Raw genomic sequence first — 22,696 nt, 5'->3', positions numbered from 1 at the left:
CCTCCAGCTAGGCCGGTGAAACATACAGCCACACAATAAAAGTAAACACACCACTGCTTCCCAGACCACCGGCAGTATACTACCAGTGGAAGAGACCTGCCAGGTCTAATCTTGAAACAAAGACATCAGTGTCCCTTGTGGAACACCCAAAAATGACTGATCATCAGAGTTAGTCCCTGTAATGATTCATCAAACCAGGCTGTAGACGTACACGGACCAGTAGGTTGTGCAAGCCTGATAACCCATGGGTTGACACAACATACGACATGTGTCCCGACACGTGGAGAGTGGGAAGTGTGTAGTGGTGTGTTTATATCCCACTTGCACCCACAGTAAGGTTGAATGCTGTAGAGGAAGGGCAGGTGGGGGAACTATGGGTATGCAATTATGGGCCTAGGCGTGCATGTTTTGGCTGGCGCAGTCGTATTAGGACCACCCCGGGAATGTATGTAGTATTCCGAAATGGGCATAGCTTACGCCCATACCTTTCAACCCCTAAGAGCAAATCCAATGGACAGGACACATAAACCATTGAGGGAACAATAGGGACCATACCTCTCAACTCTCCCCAATTTCTAGGGACGTCCCTGATTTTGACTCAAATTCTAACTCTGTCCCACTTAATCCCTCCTAAAACTATTGACCTTTGGAGGAAAGGTGGTGAATTACATGTAATGAATAATAACAACAATTAAGAGTTATAAACGTCATTTACCTCAGAAAATGTGTATTAATTCATATGCTCTGAGTCTGTCAATGTGTCAGGTTAATATTTTAAATGTGTCCCTGATGTTGTCATGACGTGTCCCTGATTCAGCTGATATTTGTCCCCAGTCATTTGAGAGGTCTGATAGGGACAGAAAGCACATATTCCACTTACAACCTTAGAAAGATGATAGAATAAAAGGTATGCAGTAGCGTGACTCGGCTTAAGGATATGGGTTCCAAAACCCAATTACTTGTTTGTATTGAAGAGTGTCAGTTCCCATGTATTAGCCAGACAGGTGCAGATTGTAAGAGGAACACACCAATAATATGAATTAAACTCTGGACAGGCCGCAGATTCTGTACAGTCAAATGGCATGCTTTCACCTAATGGGCAGCCATTCCCGATACTGAAGGCATGTAATCCGATGTAATAGGCATCACAAGGTAATATCGTAGTCCTCATTCCCACCCAGGGGTGTGAGTGTCAGATGCAAACACCAAATGCAGTGCATTTGCAAGTGCGAGAGCAAGCAAGTGTAAGCCTGTTTGTCCGCCGGTATGCGAGTATCACACTGGTGAAGCAATGTAGAGGCTAACTGAGTGTAAGAAACTATAACCGGAGGTTAGCATTGCTTAGCTCCACGCAAACCCATGCACACCCACTCACAACTGCTTTAATGTGCCTTAATCACTCTGTATCCAACGGCCTTGTTCTGCCCAGCAACAAAATAAACGGCCTCTGCAAGGTTTGAAACCAGGACCCTGCACACCACAGCTTTTGTGATTTACCACTAAGCCATGGCAGATGTACAGACATCGGATGTTATCACAAACATATCATCTAGCACAGTCATTCAACAGTACAGGAAATGTATTCCCATTATGTAGATGTATGTGTGTGTGTTTATGTCCAGATATAGATACATATATATATATATATATATATATATATATATATATATATATATATATATATATATGTATATATAGATATATCAAGAACATCCCATGTGACAACAAAGCATTAAAAAGGAATGAAAAAGGAAACACCAGCAACGCTTGTATTATGTAGTGGTGTTGTCCTATGTAATATCAAGACTCCCTCAGACAGACATGTGTCATTAATACATGCAAACATTTGTACATTGGCCAAATACATCACTCTGTGCATTTTATTTACATTAACACAACAGTTTCTGTCCAATCATTATGTGAGAACAGTACTCTTGCAAGGTGCTGTGTACGACATCATCATCATGAAAAAGGTAAATGGGGTAACCATAGAGGGACCAGTAGTGTCATGTGTACAATGGGGTCATCTGCATCATGTGTACCTGGAACCTTTAGGAGTCATGTGCATACCAGGATCTTGTGCCTGAGAGACAGGGGTGAGGACAACTGGAGTATGCTGTGATGCAGTGGACACGTGTGGGAAATGGAAAGCTATGTATGGGGAAAATGTTGTTCTAGGAACAGATTGGCCTTTTGTTTCCGTAGGGTTAGAGTGGGATGTGGGGGAAGGAGAGTAGGTATGCTCGTGAAGGATAGGTTGGGTAGGATGACAGACAAGACATCATACAGGGTTGGTATATGACACATGTGGGGGGATACACCTTGGACGGGTATGGGTGTTCAGCAGTCACAAGGCCATGGGCCCCCAAATGGAAACAGTGGGATGGAAATTCCCACCATGGGCAGCCACCACTGCACCAAAACAGCCGTAAAGGTGGCTGTGCTGGGAGCTGTCTAGGAGGGGCAGGCTCACCCTCTAAATGTGACACTCTGCCCTCAAGCTGACGTATCTGGCCTCAAAACCACTTATTGAGCCCTCTACGCACCATGTCTGGGACTGTACGACAGCGGACAAGTTCCTGTCTGGACCTGCTCCCAGGGGGTCTAGCCCCATCGTCAGTGGCGGTTCCACCAGAAGGTGGTGCAGAGCCAACAGAGGTGGAGGTCCAAGGCTAGGCCCCAGATGTGCTGGTGCCCAGTGCCATGGCTAGCTGAAGTGGGACAGGAGGTTCTGCCGGGACCTCCAAACCCATACAGCCTATGGTGTTGCAGTTTTAATACAGATATGGCTTAGTAATAGCCAACAGCATTCAGGATTACTTAAAACAGCATGCATAGATATGACCATCAACCCAGCACAACAGATGGTATACATTTGCAGAGGGAGCACAACACATGCATATATTCTGCATGACATCTGCACAAAGTGTAGAAGACTTGTGACTGCAGCTATGAACAGTGGCCCATTACTGGCATGTCACTGTGAGAACCTCAGACAGTGACTGTCATACCACTGTTTCATGTGACATATGTCCAATCAGGGATGCGATGGCAGTAACTCTCATCACTATCACCATGTACTGACTGCAATCCTCACACTATGCTTCTGCAGTTCACAGATGTGTGTTCAGTGAGTAACACAGGAAACAAATGGTTCCACACATAGACCAGTCCACAGATGGCCCTACAGATGGGGGTTCCCTCACAAACAGAGCACTGTCTTGTCAGTTTTAAAACATGCAGAATAGCTATTACCACACACAACTTGTTAAACTGGCAGTAGTCTCAATGAAGCATAGCTACACTTACATGCTGTAGTCATGTCTGGCACATCACCCTCCTGTCTTTAGGCTATTTTCCACTGTGTATGTTGTGTGAGGAATATCCAGATATCATCTGTGATGCTGTTTATCAAACACCAGATCCAGGTTCCACTCACAGCGACTGTCATGGGCAAACACCAACATGATGTTCCTAGATATTGCACTGTGTTTTCATGTGATTGGTTATGGGAACATCACCACAGCTGTTCCACATGCAGTCAGCTAAAGGAGGACTGCAATAGGTGCAGAGGCCATCACCTGATCATGACCGTCACTTACAAAACACAAGCTGCTGCTTGAGCAGGTGTACAACTCCACATCCACCAGAGAGTGTGTGGGAGGAACAGACAGAGGCAAAGTACATCAGAGAAGGGCTTGAAGACTAAAACCTAAGCATCGTCTGTCACACACCTACCAGTAAAGGGGTTCAAACCCCTGACTGACTAGTCATTACTATTACTAATGCAGTTACTCCATGTGCCACAAAGCTGACATGTTGGTGTGCTGTAAGAACATATATGTGTGCTGGTGAGCGACATCTGCAACAGAGATATAGTAGACATACATTAGGTGTAGCACACATGGCTGTCCACATGAACCGATGTCATTGTCAACACAACCACACTCTCTAAGGGACTCAGACACATTGCCACACTTTGCCAGGCCCACAAATACACTTCCTAACTACTTAGTTTGCCACACTGCAGTAATGCACAGGTACTACATGCACCACAGGGGATATCCGAAGGTTCTATGGGCTAGGGCATTTGAACGTGTCTTACATCAGTTGGTATGCCAATGGGAGATATACTGGGTGTGACTGTGGTTGGGAGCATCATACCCCACATGCAGACACAAGGTGCCAGTACTGACATGCATGTATGCATTACTTCATGGATGTGTAGTGGTTGGCTGTGCATCATGGCTGTACAAGGCTGGGTGAGGGGTAATCCTTGGCATCACGCCACCCGACAATGGTGTGCAGTGTGGTTCTGGGGTGTAGTGTCTGCAGTGTCCCACACAGATGGGTATTGTATGAACTGTCCTGTCATCCTGGTTACCATTGTGTATGCCCATTGCTTTGCAATGCATGCCATGTCTGTGTTTGATAGTCCTTAACATGGACATTGCCTGGGATGTGCATGTCCCACAATAATGTACAGTGACATGTACAAGTGTACCTTGTTTGGCTGGCACATGTGTGCACAGACTGTTATCCTCAGATATGCCAATACTGGCCTGGAGTGGCAGGACCTGCTTATAGACAGCAGGTTGACCCTGCACCTGCATTGATAGCATGATACAGGTATTCCCTGGTGTCAGTGGCATCTGTCTATACAGGGCATGTGTGTAAGGCAGTGTATGACCTTTGTGGATCACATTTGATGGCACCACATATGTTGCAGGCATCCAGTGGGGAACATAGTGAAGGCACATTGTCCGCAATTATGTGCCTATTGTACTGCTGGACAGGGTGCCATGCCCTCTGCAGCCCACTGCAATCACACAATGCCTACTATCTGTCATCAATGTGCAGGGTATTAGTAACATAGCGGGATATTCTAGGTAAGTGTGTTTGTGTATGACACATGGGTTCAGAACGTATTCCGGGTAATAGTAGGGTTGCATACTTTGTTCACCAGGCCTTTTGCCAGATGTAGGGGTATGGCTTGCCAACACAGTCCCTTGGCTGATTGACATCTGTACTCCTTGTGAGGTGGACATTGTGACATAAAATACGGACACCATATACAAAAACTACAAAATCCGCTCCCCAGCATGTCTAGTCATTCACAGCCACCTTACACAGGCTCTGACTGTCTCTCACACACACACACCTACCATGTCTTGGAATAGAACCCTTACCTAACTAGTTTATCACACTACAGCATTACGCAGTTACAGCATGTGCTATGGAGATTACTGGGTTACAGTAGTCCCAGAGGTGTATTACTAGGTGGGTGACATCAGCAGGATTGCCAAAGGTGGTTTTGTGAATTGCAAATAGTGTACTTACTGTAAAAAGCATTGTTCCTTCCTCAGGCAGACATACACACAGACACACAAACACAGTTGGCCTGTCTTGGAATAGAACTCCTACCTAACTAGTTTATCACACTACAGCATTACGCAGTTACAACACACGCTACAGAGAATACTGGGTTACAATAGTCCCAGAGGTGTATTTATAGGTGGGTGACATCAGCAGGATTGCCAGAGGTGGTTATGCGAATTGTAAAGAGTGTGCATACTCTAAAAAGCATTGTTTCTTTCTTAGGCAGACACACACTTGGCCTGTCTTGGAATAGAACCCCTACCTAACTAGTTTATCACACTACAGCATTATGCAGTTACAGCATGCGCTACGGAGAATACTGGGTTACAGCACTCCCAGAGGTGTATTTCTAGGTGGGTGACATCAGCAGGATTGCCAAAGGTGAGTATGTGAATTGTAAAGAGTGTGCATACTCTAAAAAGCATTGTTTCTTTTTCAGGCAGACACACACAGTTGGCCTGTCTGGGATAAGAACACCTACCAAACTAGTTTATCACACTACAGCATTACGCAGTTACAGCACACGTCATGGAGATTACTGGGTTACAGCAGTCCCAGAGGTGTATTCGTAGGTGGGTGACATCAGCAGGATTGCCAAAGAAGGGCAATTTCAAGTGTACTGCGAGTTGTACATACCTGTTATCTGCATGTACCTGCTGCTTACTGTCATGAAAACACATTTACACCAGCTTACAACTGTCTTATTCAGTCCTAATTGACAGTATCAACAAAGCTTGCAGGTCTTGAACCCTGGACCATGCACACTGAGGTAATTGGATGTACCACTAAGCCATCTGGGTTGTATTCATGTTGCGTGGATTTTATAATGCACATCTTACTACATGTATTCCACAGTACTGAAAACAAATGGGACAGTCACCTTGTGTACATATGTACAGTACCCTTGAATGTACTATATTCTGTGAAACAACAAAGACAAGTCTACATCTGTACAACTGTCATAACTACATATATATATATATATATATATATATATATATATATATATATATATATACACCTACGGGATGTCTACACACACACACACACACACACACACACACACACACACACACACACACACACACACACACATATATATATATATATATATATATATATATATATATATATATATACACATATACACAGATAACAGCTATAGCCATATATATATATATATATATATATATATATATATATATATATATATATATATATATATATATATATATATATATATACACACACACACACACATGTCTGAACACCCTTTGTGACACAGAAGGGTTCTAAAGGAACTGACATGTACACATAACAGAGGCATCTCTTGTGTTATAACATTTAAATCTTAGTCAGTTCACCAGAGAAGGGATGGTTGTTGTGTATGTGGAGTTTGGGGTGGGGAATGATGGCTAATGTAATCTACCCCAGGGATTGTGGAATTTGGGTGGGGGAATGATGGGTATGGACTTACACCCCGGTGACCATTTCTGTGTCACTGCTTGACAGTGGCACAGGAAAATAACATACCCAACTGTAGTCGTGCTTGACTGTATATGCTTTACCATTCCTAACTATGTAATACTTTGTAGACACCAGTCACTAAAGATGGCTACCATGGTGTGTAGCATGTTAAAGGACATTACACATGTGTATGCCTGGCTACAGGGTAGTCACACACACAAACATGCACATGCTTGCCAGTATTGTTCATACACATCTTGCCTATGTAAAGGTAACTAGTACAGTGGTATGTGCCACAGAACACATACAATTACACTTACTCTGATTCCACTTCTGAGCTGGGTGACATCACAGGACTGATTACTTGCAGTGGGGAGGGGGGAAGAGAGAGGTTTAGCAGTTGACAAGGATAAAGGCCAGTGCAAAAGGTGGTATCTCTTTGGAATGCAGCAAAACCCACTGTCATGACAGGATGCAGACACAAATACACACACACCACCACACTCAGCCATTTGCTGACACACACACACAAACACATGCACACAGTTGCCAGTGGTGGGATCAGAACTCCTGTCTAGCTACAGATCATTATTACAGTACTACACAGTTACGAGACGTGCCACAGAGATTACACATTCCAAGGCAGTCAGAATGCCCTTCTAAGATTGAGGACAACAACAGGGATACTGACAGTCATGAAGTGCATAGCTGTAAACCTGTGTTTTAAAGTAGGTGTCCATTACAACCTGTATGCACAAACAAGACACATCATCCGCAGTTAGTACATAGGTATGCCTATAGTTGTAGCACAACAGGAACCTGAACTGGAGTATGCCCATGTGTGGAATGGACAACTGCTATCACTATACAGGGTTACAGTGGTCATGCTCATACACACAAAATCACAGAACTTGTTTGGATGCATTGACCCCAATTACTCAAGGTGACAGTGGGCATGCTCATATACTTAGTAGCACAGGGCCATTTGGGATGCACTATGACTACAACTACACAAGGTTATACTGGGCATGCTCATAACTTGGTAACAAAGGGCTTGTTGGATGCACTGACTCAAATTACACAAGGTGGCAGTGGGTACACTCATACACTTAGTAGCACAGGGCTGTTTGGGATGCACTTCGATTCCAACCACAGAAGGCCATAGTGTGCATGCTCATACACTTACATGTACAGAACACATTGTAATGGACTCCTATTGTAAGCATACAGGTTTACAGCTATGTACATCTTACCTGTCAGTATATATGCACATCATACTGGTTTACTACCAGATACCTGTATGTGGCCTGTGAATGATATATCTGTATCTGTGCTGTGTGATACACATGCATACATGTACATGAAGTACTGACATATATATGTTAAGTATACACAATCTTGCATGTGTGGACGTGACAGACAGTTGGTTAACTGGGACACACAGGTGGATGCTACCTACAGCATGTGTCACACACCTTGCTGCCCTGAAAGGCATACATTGATAGCAGGTTGTGGACAGTGGCATTATACTTGAAACAGTGGCATGTGCAAGCATAATGTGTGAGCCACATTGTGTAATGGTACTGAGGTGCAGGTGTCAAGATGACCACTCCCGGCTGTGTTAGTAGTTGTCATTATTAGCAGGACTGCTACCCTAAGTATATCTCACATTGGTTATATACACAATTTCTGCTGCTGTCCGTCACCTTACATATGGCGTTTGCTACCAAGCACATTACTACCACTCACAGTGATGTCATGGTATGAGTGGCAACTGCTAGACCAAAACAATGAGTCAATGTCCTGCTGTTATTATGAGGTTGTCCAGTGTCTGTCATTCCGGTCTGTCATGACTGAATGACAAGCCTTTGACACAGAGCACATGCATCCATGTTTCAAGTGTATGTGGATAATACCTAGGTCGCATTTACCCATATAGTAGCTTTCCAAGGCAAATGTTCTACACGCAGAAGTAACACCCTGACACCTACAAGACAATTGCATTGGATGCTTATGCTAACCAGTGCTAGATGTGTGGCTTTAGTAATCCATTTGCTCAATGTAGAACCTACAATGGGGAATACTGACATCTGTGCAGTGAGGAGCACCTGGCTGAAGGCTCTGTAGTGCACAATTGCACTACCACCATATAACTCAGATTCAAACATGTGGGCCATAACAGTGTTATGGACCATTCCAGGTGGTGGTGTCCACATATTCATAAAGGCTACTCACATGTAAAGACCACTACTCCGACATAACTCATCACAAATGAGTCAGGTACAGATGACAGTGGCAAACGCTGCATTCTAGGTTGTATCCTCATATACATCCACCACCTTGTCCCCAGACAACCAACACACATCCATATGTGGTATGACATAGTATGGTTGACCACCAGATAACCTTCGATTGGTGGACTGTACCTAGGCCTACATCAACTGTGCAAAGTACCCATGTACAGACATAACTGCATAATGTGTTATAATACCACTGTTTGTAACCAGCTCAGTTGTACACATACCAGAGTCCCTCAGATGTTGTCAGCATTAACACAGTCGACTGTTGCTGTACACCAGTAAACAACACCCTCATGGTTGGATATGACCTAACTGTACCTGCCCTGGGATATATACATCCCACACTCATACAACATAAATGACATTACCATAGCTTTCATTATCCTTTCTACATACAGGCAGCTACAGTCATTACACACATGCACATGGCAGATAGCATGCTAACAGTACATAAGGTTTGATATCTATGTTAACAGAGGTAATATTCCCTCTCTACTGGCCACCCATGACACCTATCATATCATACAACAACCCATGTGGCATGTATGTCATTAGACATGTCCATCTAATGCAATGCCTACAAACATACCCAAATAACAGGATCATAGGACCTATATAAGGCCTGTATTGACAGACTCAGGGAAATCCAGCTCTGCACTGTATGTTCCTGAGTAGTCACAGGTGATATGTTCATGACATGTACAGCCATGTATGGCCACAGCTCCTACATATACCCCATGTCAACAATTGCAAGCCATGCATGCTGTGTGCTGTCTGGACATTAGCCGTAGTATCACAATAGCCAGTACATGCAGAGGTGAGATGTTTACAAGCCACAGACATTACACATGCTTGAATGAGTGTACTGCCTAGCCTAACAGAGCACATTGCTGGCACTCTTCCAGCAAACATGAGGTGTGTGTGGCAAATATGATGTGCTCACTGTTGACCATTACAGTGCCCTGGCTTCACCATGGCACTGTCAAGTAACAGTTTGTAGGAGCATGACATGGAATAATAGTGTGCGTGTCTTGCTGATATGTGCTGTTGTCATATATGTATACTTGGCTACTCGGTGAAGGTGGTTGTGTCCTACCAGTACATGAATACAACATCCATTATGGTGTAATGCTCTGCTATGTTTCACACAAGGCATGGGGAAGGTGTGGAATATATCCTCTTGACCTGCTAGTGCACTTACTGATGTAGACCGCATATGTGTACATGTATTGATGTTTGTGTAGATTCCATGTGTGTGCAGTGTCTGATGTTTGAAGGTGACTGTTGTCTTAGTACATCATGCTGTTGCAATACAGCCTCAGCATTGCCAACTGTATATGGTGATATGCTCAAAGTACAGTAAGCTGTACATGAGGTATGGACAGATGTTTGGACATGACTGCTAATTGGTGGGGCTACTTTGCAGATGAATGATTACTGAGGACAGCTCACTGGTGTGTTACCATTCCTACAATAACTTGTATAACTGCTAAGGTATGGTTTTGTTAATTGAAGTGGAAGACAATGTAGAATGCAGTAAGGGTGATACTGAAGGCAAACCTCTTGACACCTGTAACAGTAATACCTCCCCCTGTGCATATATTGTGCATATATCAGCACAGTTGTCAAAGGAAAGAGTCAGTAAGCTTTGTAGTGAACATGATAGTGCTGTACTTCTGTAATACCTATCATGAGATAGGCAGGTGTTTGATTCACAGTACTGGCATGTGTGGGTGTGTGTGTGTACATATATGTCACGTATGGTTGGGAATACATCTCACATGTTTTCTCTCCTGAACACTGTTGTTGACGTCAGTACAAAGTGAAGTGTAGAAAGAAAGGCATAGGCAGGTGGTTGAACCTCACACATGTCAAGTGTCTGTATGCGTGTGACATAGGTGTATATCTTTGTGAATGCCACAGTGTGTGTGTGTGTGTGTGTGTGTGTGTGTGTGTGTGTGTGTGTGTGTGTGTGTGTGTGTGTGTGCATATGGATGTCCGTGTGTATGGCTGTCCGGTCCCTGGAGTGAGGCTGTATTGTACCATAGTGAAATGTTAATGTCCCCTCCCCCCATCCACTCAATGCAATCTAGTATCCCTGTTGATATCATCAATCTTAGACGGGCATTCTAACCGTCTGTTAACATGTACACCCTGGGGTGCGACTTGTTGTTTCATAGCCTACTGATGAACCCCCCTCCCCACATACACTCACTGCACTGTTGTATCCCTGTCGATATCCTCGATCTTAGGCCATTCCAGCTACCTGTACATGTGTAATCTCTGTAACGCATCTTGTAATTGCGTAGTACTATAATGATGATATGCACATAGGCAGGGGTTCTCATCTAAACACTGGCAACTGTGTGTGTGTGTCAGAGTGTGTGTTACTGTGTCTGTGAATCCCTGAGTGTGTGGGTGTGTCTGTGTTTGCATGCTGTCATGGCAGTGGGTATTACTGCTTCCCAATGAGAAGCCACTATTTCCACTGGCCTTTACCCTTGTCATCCACTATACCACTTTTTTACCTCCTCCCCGCTCCAGGTAACTATACCTGTGATGTCACCCACTATGGATGTGATGGCTCTGAACACAGTAGCTTACTACACAGCTATCATGCTCTTGGATCATTAGAACAGTAAACATAATTGAAACATGACAGATTATAATTGTGATGTGGAAGCTACAAAGTGCATGCAGGTATTGTCATACAGATCTGTGAGTAGTCAACAAGTATATTTGGGACACTAACTGAAAACACCCACATCCCCCGGCACATGCAACTACACCTGAAAGAGGAAGGCAAAACATCAAGATCAACTTGCTATTAGTGTTGTTACACATGATACATACTGGCAAACATACAAAATGCATTCTAAAACTGTAATACATGGTATGTCTGCTGCCTGTCAACACTACCCAACAATATTAATCTACAATTGTCTACCTAGTATGTTCACCCTGTGCATCAGATCATATGAGCATGTCCCTGCACCGATGGTGTGAATGACAGGGATGCGGCACAGGCATCATTATATGCATAGGGTGATAATGTTTGCCAGAGGCCTAGGCTGTGCCATTGGATGACATCATGTGTGTGTGTTAGGGCCTGTGATATCATTGGGCGTGTGTGGATGTTATGCGTGTGTGTTGAGGTGCCCTACATTTATTTCTGGTGTGTGTGTGTGTATGCAAGCACACAGGTATGGCATGTGGCTGGACTACACAGGGTATTATTGACAGCTGCAGACTGTACAAGGCAGGTTTCACAGTTCACGGTGTCCGGCCATGGCTACGTGACCTGCGCCTGCCAGAGGTTGCACAGGCACTACCAGAAAGAGGTTCAGATTGGGTACTGTCTGATGACACATGTCCACTGGAATAATGTTCCTGCTGGGACCATTCAGGACCACGTGCATGTGGCCTGCTGTGTCCTGGTGTTGACTGCACAGCACCAGCTGCACTGCTGCTGCTACCGCCACTATGGGAGCGAGCATGTTCAGTAGCATGTTCACGTAGACCTTCAACAGTTGCTGTAGCTGACCTACGTCCACGTGCCCGATGCCTCACTCCCACCAGATGTTCCAGTACAGACATTCCTCACTTGAGGATTGACATGCCACGGTCAAGGACTCCAACCATGTCACCTGATTGTCTATCCAGAACATCTGCAAGATGATGGTGAGCATTTGCAATTGCCTGGATGTTGTCAGTTAATGAATGGACAGCAGCCCTCTGAAGCCTCAGACCTTCTCTGTTGTGCCATCCAGCATGTGCCTGTGCCTCCATTACAGCCCAAAACATGAGTCTGGTGGCTCCAGCTGATGTGCTTTGTCTCGCAGGGGCATGTTGGCTAGTGGTCCTCCTACGAGCAGCACTGGGCACATGCCTGTGTGGGACATCGGTCAGTTGACTGGGATCACGGTGTGCAGGCACACCATCCATAGTCTCCACACTTCCATGTTCCATGCTACCACCCACCAACTGTCCTTCCTCTATGGCCAGTGGTGATGGGGTATGTGTAGGCAGGGGAACTGTGTGCGAGGATGAGAGGGATACAGGTGGAATGTTAATCAATGGCACAGATTCAGCCTCTGACAACCCTGCCTGTGCCTCAATCATACTATCATCATCACTGCTAGAGTCTGTGGAGACACTAACATCAGGTGGACCACAGGAGGGCAACGCACCTACATCAACACCTGTGAGGGGAAGACAAGAACTGTACATTATAAGTTATACCATACACATAGACAGACAGACACACACACACAGACACAGACACACGCTACATGCAGGTGATATGGCAGATGGCATTCAGCTTAGACAATTATAGTGGTAGATGTTAAGTTGTCAATCTCACCTTCATTCTTGCTGGATGGGTTTGGAGCCGAACCTCGGTTCCGACTCGGCCTAATACTAAAGCTCGAGAGCTATTTTTACCGGCTCGAGGCTATACTATGTCCCATAATGCTAGGCGTGATATACCCAGATCTCGTTTGCCGCTTCAGCTACGAGGTTACGTTTTTCACCGGCTCCAGGTCGTATTCTAAATTGTTGTATCTATAGTTAGTTTTTTTATAGGTTTTTTCTCAGTAGTTTATTTTATTAGTGTTTAGAGAGATAGCGACTAGTTTTCCTCCCCTTTTCCTGTAGTTTTTTCTCCCTTTTTTCCACCCTTAAGGTGGTCGGGTCTGTAACCCTCCCTTTAGTAGTTAGTGGGGATTCCCCTTAGTGTGTGTGTGTGGAATTTCTGTCTAATTTTTTACTATTACTTTACACAAATTTTTTTGTTTAGAGTGTCTTTTCGTGTGTTAGTGTAAGTGTTTAGACTACTGTATCCCCCTGTGGTATCATGTCCAAGGATACCAAGGTATCGGGATTCAAGAAGTGTAACTCGTGCCATCAGAAGATGTCTCTGACAGACGGCCACACTTCTTGTGTGTATTGTTTGGGCTCTCTGCACCTGCAGGACTCTTGTTCCATCTGTCACGCTTTCAGCCCTAGAGTCCTGCAGGAATGCAGAAATAAGGTCATTCTCAGAGGCTTATTAAAGCCTGAAAGTTCTCCGTCCAAGTCTATGACCGGAAAACCTTCAAAACCCGCCAAATCATCAGCTCCATGTTCAGAGCCAGCGCCGAGCGGTCCTCTTTCTGCCTCATTGGTTCCGGCTGGAACCGATACATCGAGGCCTCAGTCAGCTCCGACTTTGGTGTCGGAGCCGTCCCCAAGTCGAAAGCACTCCGGGTCTCCTTTGCTAGTGGTAGTTATCATACATTCCTGAGTTGCACACAACAGCATGCATGTGTTATAGCAGACGGCATGCACCTTACACAGTTATAGTGGTGGTTAGCATACATACCTGTATTGCACCATTTGTGTTAATAGCCTATGCCCCATACCTGCAACACAATGCATGCCCTTTGCACTGTTGCACCGCACTGCCATGATGTGTGCAACATACACCACATGTTAACAGACCATCATTGACCTTTGTACATCTGCCACTGATGCTTTGTGTTGGCCACTGCCCCTATGTGTGAGGACATGAGCAGAAGGGTATGTTGACTGAATACTGTGCTTGCCTGAGCCCTAGCTTGCATATCTCCCCAAAGCAGTGCATATCTATTCAACATTATTCCGCCTACCCCTGAGCTGAGTCTACAGACATTGTGCATGTGGCTGTACACACATGTTTGACATGACTGTCCCTACTTTGCAATGGTGCCACAGACCAGCACAGGTCTACAGTACACCGGCCCGAAGTGTGGCATAAGACCTTGCCAATCACATGTAGTATGACATGTCTTCTAATGACGTGTTGAATGACATGCATACATGTGTAACACAATGGTGTCTTTTCCAATCTACAGTACAGTAATGGTGTTCCAATGCAGGGACGTGTTATACTAACATGGGCCTTCAGCTGGCGCAGTGTTGTCTGTCTGCCCTAGAAATATGCAGTGACATACTGCACATTGAGCTGATGTGCATAGCCATTGCAGGGCATCATGTGGCTTCACAATTGCTATACAGTGTGAATTACTGACACAGTTCATAGCCATGACTATGTTCACATACAGTACATATCTAATGTGGAATGTGACCCACATCACTGAGGTGTATACACACTAAACCGTAATCTGTGACACAGGTCACAGAAGGGTATACGGATGACACCCCTGCACATCTGCAACCATATTACTGAGGCCTGGCAACTATGCCCACACATGGCTAACTTAGCTGTACTCTATGTCCCACATGCCATCTGTGTACCTAACAAATGAGGAGCAGGCATGACAGTGATGTCTGACACCAGCAAGGTGAATGTACTGTATCTGTGGCCTGATGTGGTTGTATGGGTATGTTGTGTAACACATGTATGTATTTGGATACTGTATAGGTGAATGCTGTCATGTCGTGACACACTCAAGATGTTCAAGACATGTTATGTGGTGGTTTCATGTTATTCCTACACAAGCTGTGCACAGGCCTATATGATGTTTAGTGTTTCACGTCTGCAGTATCACCATTACACAAAGGCCATAGTTGTATTGTGATGAGCCAATGTACAACAGGGTGTACACACATGTACATCACTTCTACTGTGTGTGTTGCTTCATGTCTCTGGCCATCCTCCATGGCCATGTGCACACATGTTTTGTCCGATGGTTGTGATGGCCATCTATTTCACATGTCAGTGTTATCCCATATGACATACACCCATAGATGTCATATGCTCCACTGAGGACAGGGTTATGCAGACAAAGGGTGGTATGTATGGGATGTGAGGCATCATGTTTTGCAGGATAGTTGAGCAGTGTTGCAGTCAGCCCACAACATGTCATGGACATGTCAGATAGCACATGATATTGTGTGACATTCATAGCAAAGGTATAATCCACAAGGGTGTATCTTGTGGGCCAGTCATACTCCAGCTCCAACACATTTAGAGTGTGTGCACACATATGCTCTCTGTACAGTACAGGTTGTATTCCCAAAATGTGTAATGCTGATATGTAGTACCTGTTCCTACAGTGAAACACACCTCTACCATTGTATTCACAGATGTCCACACATCTGGCAATGACAGTTTGGAAGGTTTAGTGTAGGTGTTTCATATAGTCTTCAATTGTTTCACATGGGTAACTACTGTGATGCATTGCAGGTCTGACCAGTGTCTATTAACAGGACCACCATCCATTATGTGTACGTGTGTTATGGCAGATAGCATGCAATTAATATGATCTGTGCATGCATTATCAAGCCTGGTAAATAATAACAATCTCACCTGATACAAACTGCTGTAACTGCAAAATGCCAGTGGTACCTAACCAGGAGTGTCACAGCAGTAAGATCATTATCCACATCTGTGTGAAAGCTACAGGGTGCAATGTCCATGTTAACACATAAGCCAGTACAATACACTATACTATGGAGTATGCACATCTGTGCATACCTAGAGTAGCAGACTATAGTATGTGGCATGTGTGCATACATGCCTTGCATATGATGTTACATTACATATTGTACAGTAACACATGTAACTATGTGAAATATAGTTGTGTTATATGTGCATTACTGACTTACCAGGCAACTCCAAGCTCGGAGGTTGAGAGACACCCACCTCCACAATACCAGCTAAAGCTTGTGGATGGAGGTCTGCAGGTGTCCCCAGGTTGGCCAGTAGCTCCTCGGTACGTGTGAGTGGGGGCTGGGTGAGTGCCCCCCCCCACCTGTTGCACCTTGTTCCCTGGTGATTGCATTAGCATGCTGTTTCGCCCATCTTATGGGGTCAGTGCAGTGTCGGCGCACCTGCTGATATGTGCGATTGTGACCACCAACATCATTTACCCTCCTGCAGAGTTCCTCCCACAGGGCATCCCGCTGCTCTGCATCCTGTGGCAAATGGCTGAAGAGTGTTGTATGGTTGTCGAAGAGGTATGGGATGAGGACCTCATCCTCTAAGCAGGTGTATGCTGGCAGCCTGCTATGTGGCGTACCTGGAAGACATAATGATGGAGACAGGTCACAGTAACTCACAGAGATGTACAGAAGTACAGCTGAACATACATGTGTATCACATTTATTAAGATTACAAATAAGTCTTTGCAAATCTACATGACATTAACACCACTGACATGTTTAAGTCACACACATTTGACACTTACTGGTGATGTGGTGTTATCACCATATATGTGTGTTATATGTGATGACATTGCTCATACTCCATGTGGATGTTGTCTTGACGTGGGCATGTATGTTTGCCTGTACTGGTGTCTTTACCTATCAGCACATGCCTGGATGTGTTCACATTAATGCAGTTGACCTTAATGCTGTGTATATATCACATATATAGTCATACATAGCCATTAGGGACATGACCTGTGACCCTGCAGACTTCCAAGCATGTATGTGTTTTGCCATATACATCTACATGGCACTGTACAGCTGTGTAGCATCCTGCCATGTATTGCCTGTGTTGCACATGTGTAACACATGGGACAATAGCTAGCCTGATGATATTTGCAGGGTTGGATATCAACTATAGCATGTATGGTCATAGTGAACAAGTAGGCTATATGCACTGGGCCATTTATGAGCCTAGGCAGACAGGTTACCTGGCTGTAGGCAACAGACAGGTAAGTTTCAGTGGCCAGTTGAAGCAGTGCCACAGAACCGATCCACAGGGTTACTGATATATTTGGCATGCGGTCATCACACCATGTCATAGAGAGGGGCGATGGGCAGCTTTGCTGGACAGGGATGCATAGTATGGCAAGAGTATGTTAAGTGTATGGGACAGAGCTCTGTCATGCATGTTGTGATCCTTGTACTAGAAAGGTGGATGTCCATGAAGTATGTGTTTATTTTGGATCAGGATGTGTTAAGTGTAGCATGTCCAACATCTCTGGGTTGGACATGGCTTTATTCAGGGTAGGCTGCATGCTACATAGTGGAGCTAGGGATTGGGAAGGGCAGTGTAGGCCATCTACACATGGGCAATAACCCTTAAAGGAAATATGTGATCTATTATGGGTCACATGAGTGTTGAGTATGGCTGAACAATTATCTCTATATTCATGGATGGCACCCTGTCATGATTAGGGTTGCCACATACAACTACCTGACTGGTGTGGTGAAGTAACTATCAAAGGAAAGACTACTGTCCATCTGCATCCCATACACACACAGTTGCCATTTTGTTGACCGCTGCCTAGGTGATAGTTCATGGATACAGGGTTTTTAACATAGGGGATGAAAATGCAATACGTAGCTGTCAGATTGTGGCCATACATCACACACCACACATCTGACACACAAAGGCTCTTCTGTATGTTGAACACAGCACACATTGAGTCAACTATTGCTCCTAGTTCATAGTCATTTGCAAACATCAATAGGCAGATGCCTTCTGTGTTAGTCTGTGTGGTATAGATAACAAAGAGGGGGAGTACCAGGAATGAACCCTGTATTATTGTGGCTGGCACTGGTTTGATGTGCTTGTATTAGTCAGACACCTTCTGTAGTGTTGGTTCTGCCAGCAGTCCAGTTGCCAACCAATCCTGTGACATAGGAATATACACCTAGTTTACTGAGTGTAGCTGGAACACAGTATGGGTGATGGTGTCCTACGACCTGGCGTGGTCATGATATGTAGTGTGAATCAACCCTACTGTCATCTACATCTGTATTGAGTACATCAAATACGTTGATCACAGTTCATGGCCTTACAGACCAGACTCAGCAGGGTAGTTGTGCACTATTTCCCATTATCAATGGTGTCTCCCCCTTTGTGGGGTTTGATAACTGTTGCTGTGCACCATTTGGTGTGTACACAGCATGACATGGAGCTATGTTTGAACATAATGTGTATGTGGATAGCTGATTGTTTTTACATTTGTGCAGGATACACCCTGGGATGTTGACAGGTCCCATGAAAGCTGTATGTATGGCTTTAGAGAGTGCAGCTTGTACCTGCATAGTTGTTATTACAGTGGCCCTGTAGTGTACATGGATATATAACTAAGTGTACCTGTTGGGGGGTGGGAGTGGGTTTAGGTTCTCCAAGACCCTATCTGGATGAACAGGTGCTATTTCTGTAGTTGCAGTACTTCCCATGCCATAGTGCTGTGCAGCACGGCAGGTCTTGTCATTGCCATTACGATTAATGACACAGCTATAGAATGCTCTGTGCTTGGCCTCATACTATGTGGCTGATTAGTTTCACAGTAGCTTTGTGTGGTTTTATATGGTGTATCTGCATCTTACTGAGGCTGACCATGGTTCACCTACACTCATGTGTGTTTACTCTTGCAACAGTTACTACCTTCTGTGGTACAGTTTAAAGCATGGTACCACCAGTTTGCCTTCTTGTTTGTGTTTGGTTGACTCTTGGTTCTGTTTCAATGGCACAATCCCTGCATGTTTGTTACTGCTTAAGGTGCATTTGTGTAGGATTCAGCATTTGCACTTGCATTGTTCATCTCCATGGGTGCCATGATAGTCACCACTTTGCTCTTAGGAAACATAACATTGGCATTGGAGACTGACTATGTGTAGCATACTGGTAGCCCTGTTAGTGTGACTACTGTGATCCAGGTCATGAGGGTTGATGGAATCCAGCATGCATTGAGCGCAGGTGTTGGTACATGAGGGGTCTTCCCAGTTCATAATGGAATAGTTGAGAGTAGCCATTATTATGGCTTTCTGTCCCAGACCTAATCTTCCCCATTACAGCACATTATGACAGTTGGGAAATCTGCAGCATGGTGGGTAATCCATCGTAAGGTGCAATTTGAATTCCACTTTGGCACAAAGGTAGTTGCTCAGCATAATGCATCTGAAGTTATGCAAGTACAGCTAGCATGGGGGTGTACATATCCTTCAGGAATATGGACACACCTGCAGCCCGTGTGTCCCAATAAAGGATAATGGGCAAGAGGTGAGGTATGTGTTATAACATGGTCATGCAGATGTGCTCTCCGGAGCGTTGAAACATGTCTCAGCCACTGCACAGATATGTTCACCATGTTAGGGATTGACATATGTGTGCCCATATAGTGTTTCAGACATGTATCATTGTGTAGCGAGACCCGCAGTTTATTGCTTGGCTGTCCCTGTTACAGCAGTGGACCTTCACTTGAACTGTGCATGATGAAGGCACTATAGGGGAAGCATGAGCCCTAGGCAGTATCCAGATTCCCAGGGGTGACAGGTGCAGGCCCTGTCTGACAAAGCATCATGGTCTGTCAACCATGTTATCCCAGGCAGACAGATACTAGATACCCTTTGACTTGCACCACTACATTAGACAATTGTGGAATACAGTCCTTTTGTCCCTGTACTACAGTATCATTCTGACCAATGACAGAATGCTACCCAGGCTTTGGGACATACCTGCATGGGCTACAAGACCTGACAGTTCCTACATGTGTTTGCATGCAGTCCAAGCTACTGCATCACATGTCCTGCACAACAACATGGAATATGCCAGAGCCATGTGTATAGTTCATAAGGTGGTCTGAGTGTATGGGTATGAGGCTAATTATGGCAGACAGGCAGCTGACAGTATGTATGCCCTCATATAGGTTGGTGCGTAACATATTGCTAGAGTTTGCATTCACAAATGAGTACTGTTGGGCATGTTTCCGACCACGTGTTCTGAGGTATGGCACAATTATGCAAACTATGTCATACAGTTTGTGTATTTCGTTGTCTGTCTCTTCCAGCTTGGGAGGTCACTTGTTTGGCCAGATACTTATAAGTGTCTGTGAATGTGTGTGATTTTTTATAGTGTGTGTGAGTGTCCTTACTGTGTTCTGGTAAGGGTATGTGTTGGTTGTGATAATGAGATGCATGTATTAACCTACACCTCATGACTGTCCAGTCCAGTCATGGCTGTAGACTGGGCTGCCTTCCAGCTTACCCCTGTAGCTGCATCCCAAACAATGTATGGGGTGTGGTGTTAGGTGGGTTTGGCAGTGTACATGGCATAGGGATTACATTCCCCCAGGATGTCCACATACACAAAGCTGGCATTAGTAAACACCAGTAGCTGACTAGTGGACATGTATGAGCATTCAGTACTACAAGTACCAAGTACTATATTTAGTTTACTTATTGCTTATGAAGATGTTTTAGACAGTGATGCTCACATGTAAATATTTGTGTTATGAACGTGACAACACTGGCTATTACAGAAACATTGTAGCTACCTTTAGCAGCAATCCTCCTCTGAGGCGCACATCACATCCTGTTAGTTGATTACAGATGATGCAAGTGTCTGCAGGTCTGTTTCCTTCTCTGGGTATATACTGACATATCTACCAGGACCATGAGCTCTGTTGGGCACAGACACCCACTCTCCAAACAGAGTCATGTATCAATAGACTCTGATGCCTCTATCAACATGATCAGGATATAATCAGATAGTGTAAGCCATCACATATGAAGCGGTTATTACACATGGGCAGCAGTCTCCAACATCTTACACTCCTACTGCAGATGTTACACTGGAGTTAAAGATGATTTGCAACCTGTTTCATTACCAGTACTGCGCACTACCTTACATACAGTATGTGCAAGCGGCTGTTAAGTTGGCAATGAGAGGTTAGGCTACACAAACCTGGTAGTTCAACCAGTGTGTCTCTACTCTCAGTATCCACTCTATGTAGGTGTGCACATAGACATTTGGCCCAGCCCTGTAACAAGGGTAACTACACATTTGCATAACATGTACACATGCACAGCTGTTATTGCTTGCAAACAATACTAGAGAGGACCAGCCCTGTAACAAGGGTCACTACACATTTGCATAACATGTACACATGCACAGCTGTTATTGCTTGCAAATGATACTAGAGAGGTCTGGTCCTGTAACAAGGGTCACTACACATTTGCATAACATGTACACATGCACAGCTGTTATTGCTTGCAAATGATACTAGAGAGGACCAGCCCTGTAACAAGGGTCACTACACATTTGTATAACATGTACACATGCACAGCTGTTATTGCTTGCAAATGATACTAGAGAGGTCCGGCCCTGTAACAAGGGTCACTACACATTTGCATAACATGTACACATGCACAGCTGTTATTGCTTGCAAATGATACTAGAGGGGACCAGCCCTGTAACAAGGGTCACTACACATTTGCATAACATGCACACATGCACAACTGTTATTGCTTGCAAACGATACTAGAGAGGTTCTGTCCTGTAACAAGGGTCACTACACATTACAAGAGAGGTCCAGCCATGTAATAAGGGTCACTACACATTAGAAGAGAGGTCCAGCCCTGTAACAAGGGTCACTACACATTTGCATAACATGTACACATACACTGCTGTTATTGCTTGCAAATGATACTAGAGAGGTGGATATTACATGTGTTATGTGCATGGATAGTTACCTAGCTCTTCCAATTATCTTTGCTATCATGTTGCTAAACTGTCAGATGAATACAAATGATATGTATCCTGTTATTGAGTATTGTAATTGCCAACAGATATAACTACTGTTTGCATAACATAACAGAACTGCTAT

The sequence above is a fragment of the Protopterus annectens genome, chromosome 7.part0 (assembly GCF_019279795.1).
Source record: "Protopterus annectens isolate FY-2018-M chromosome 7.part0, PAN1.0, whole genome shotgun sequence".
In the NCBI taxonomy this organism is placed as follows: domain Eukaryota; kingdom Metazoa; phylum Chordata; order Ceratodontiformes; family Protopteridae; genus Protopterus; species Protopterus annectens.
This window is presented reverse-complemented; position numbering follows the sequence as displayed.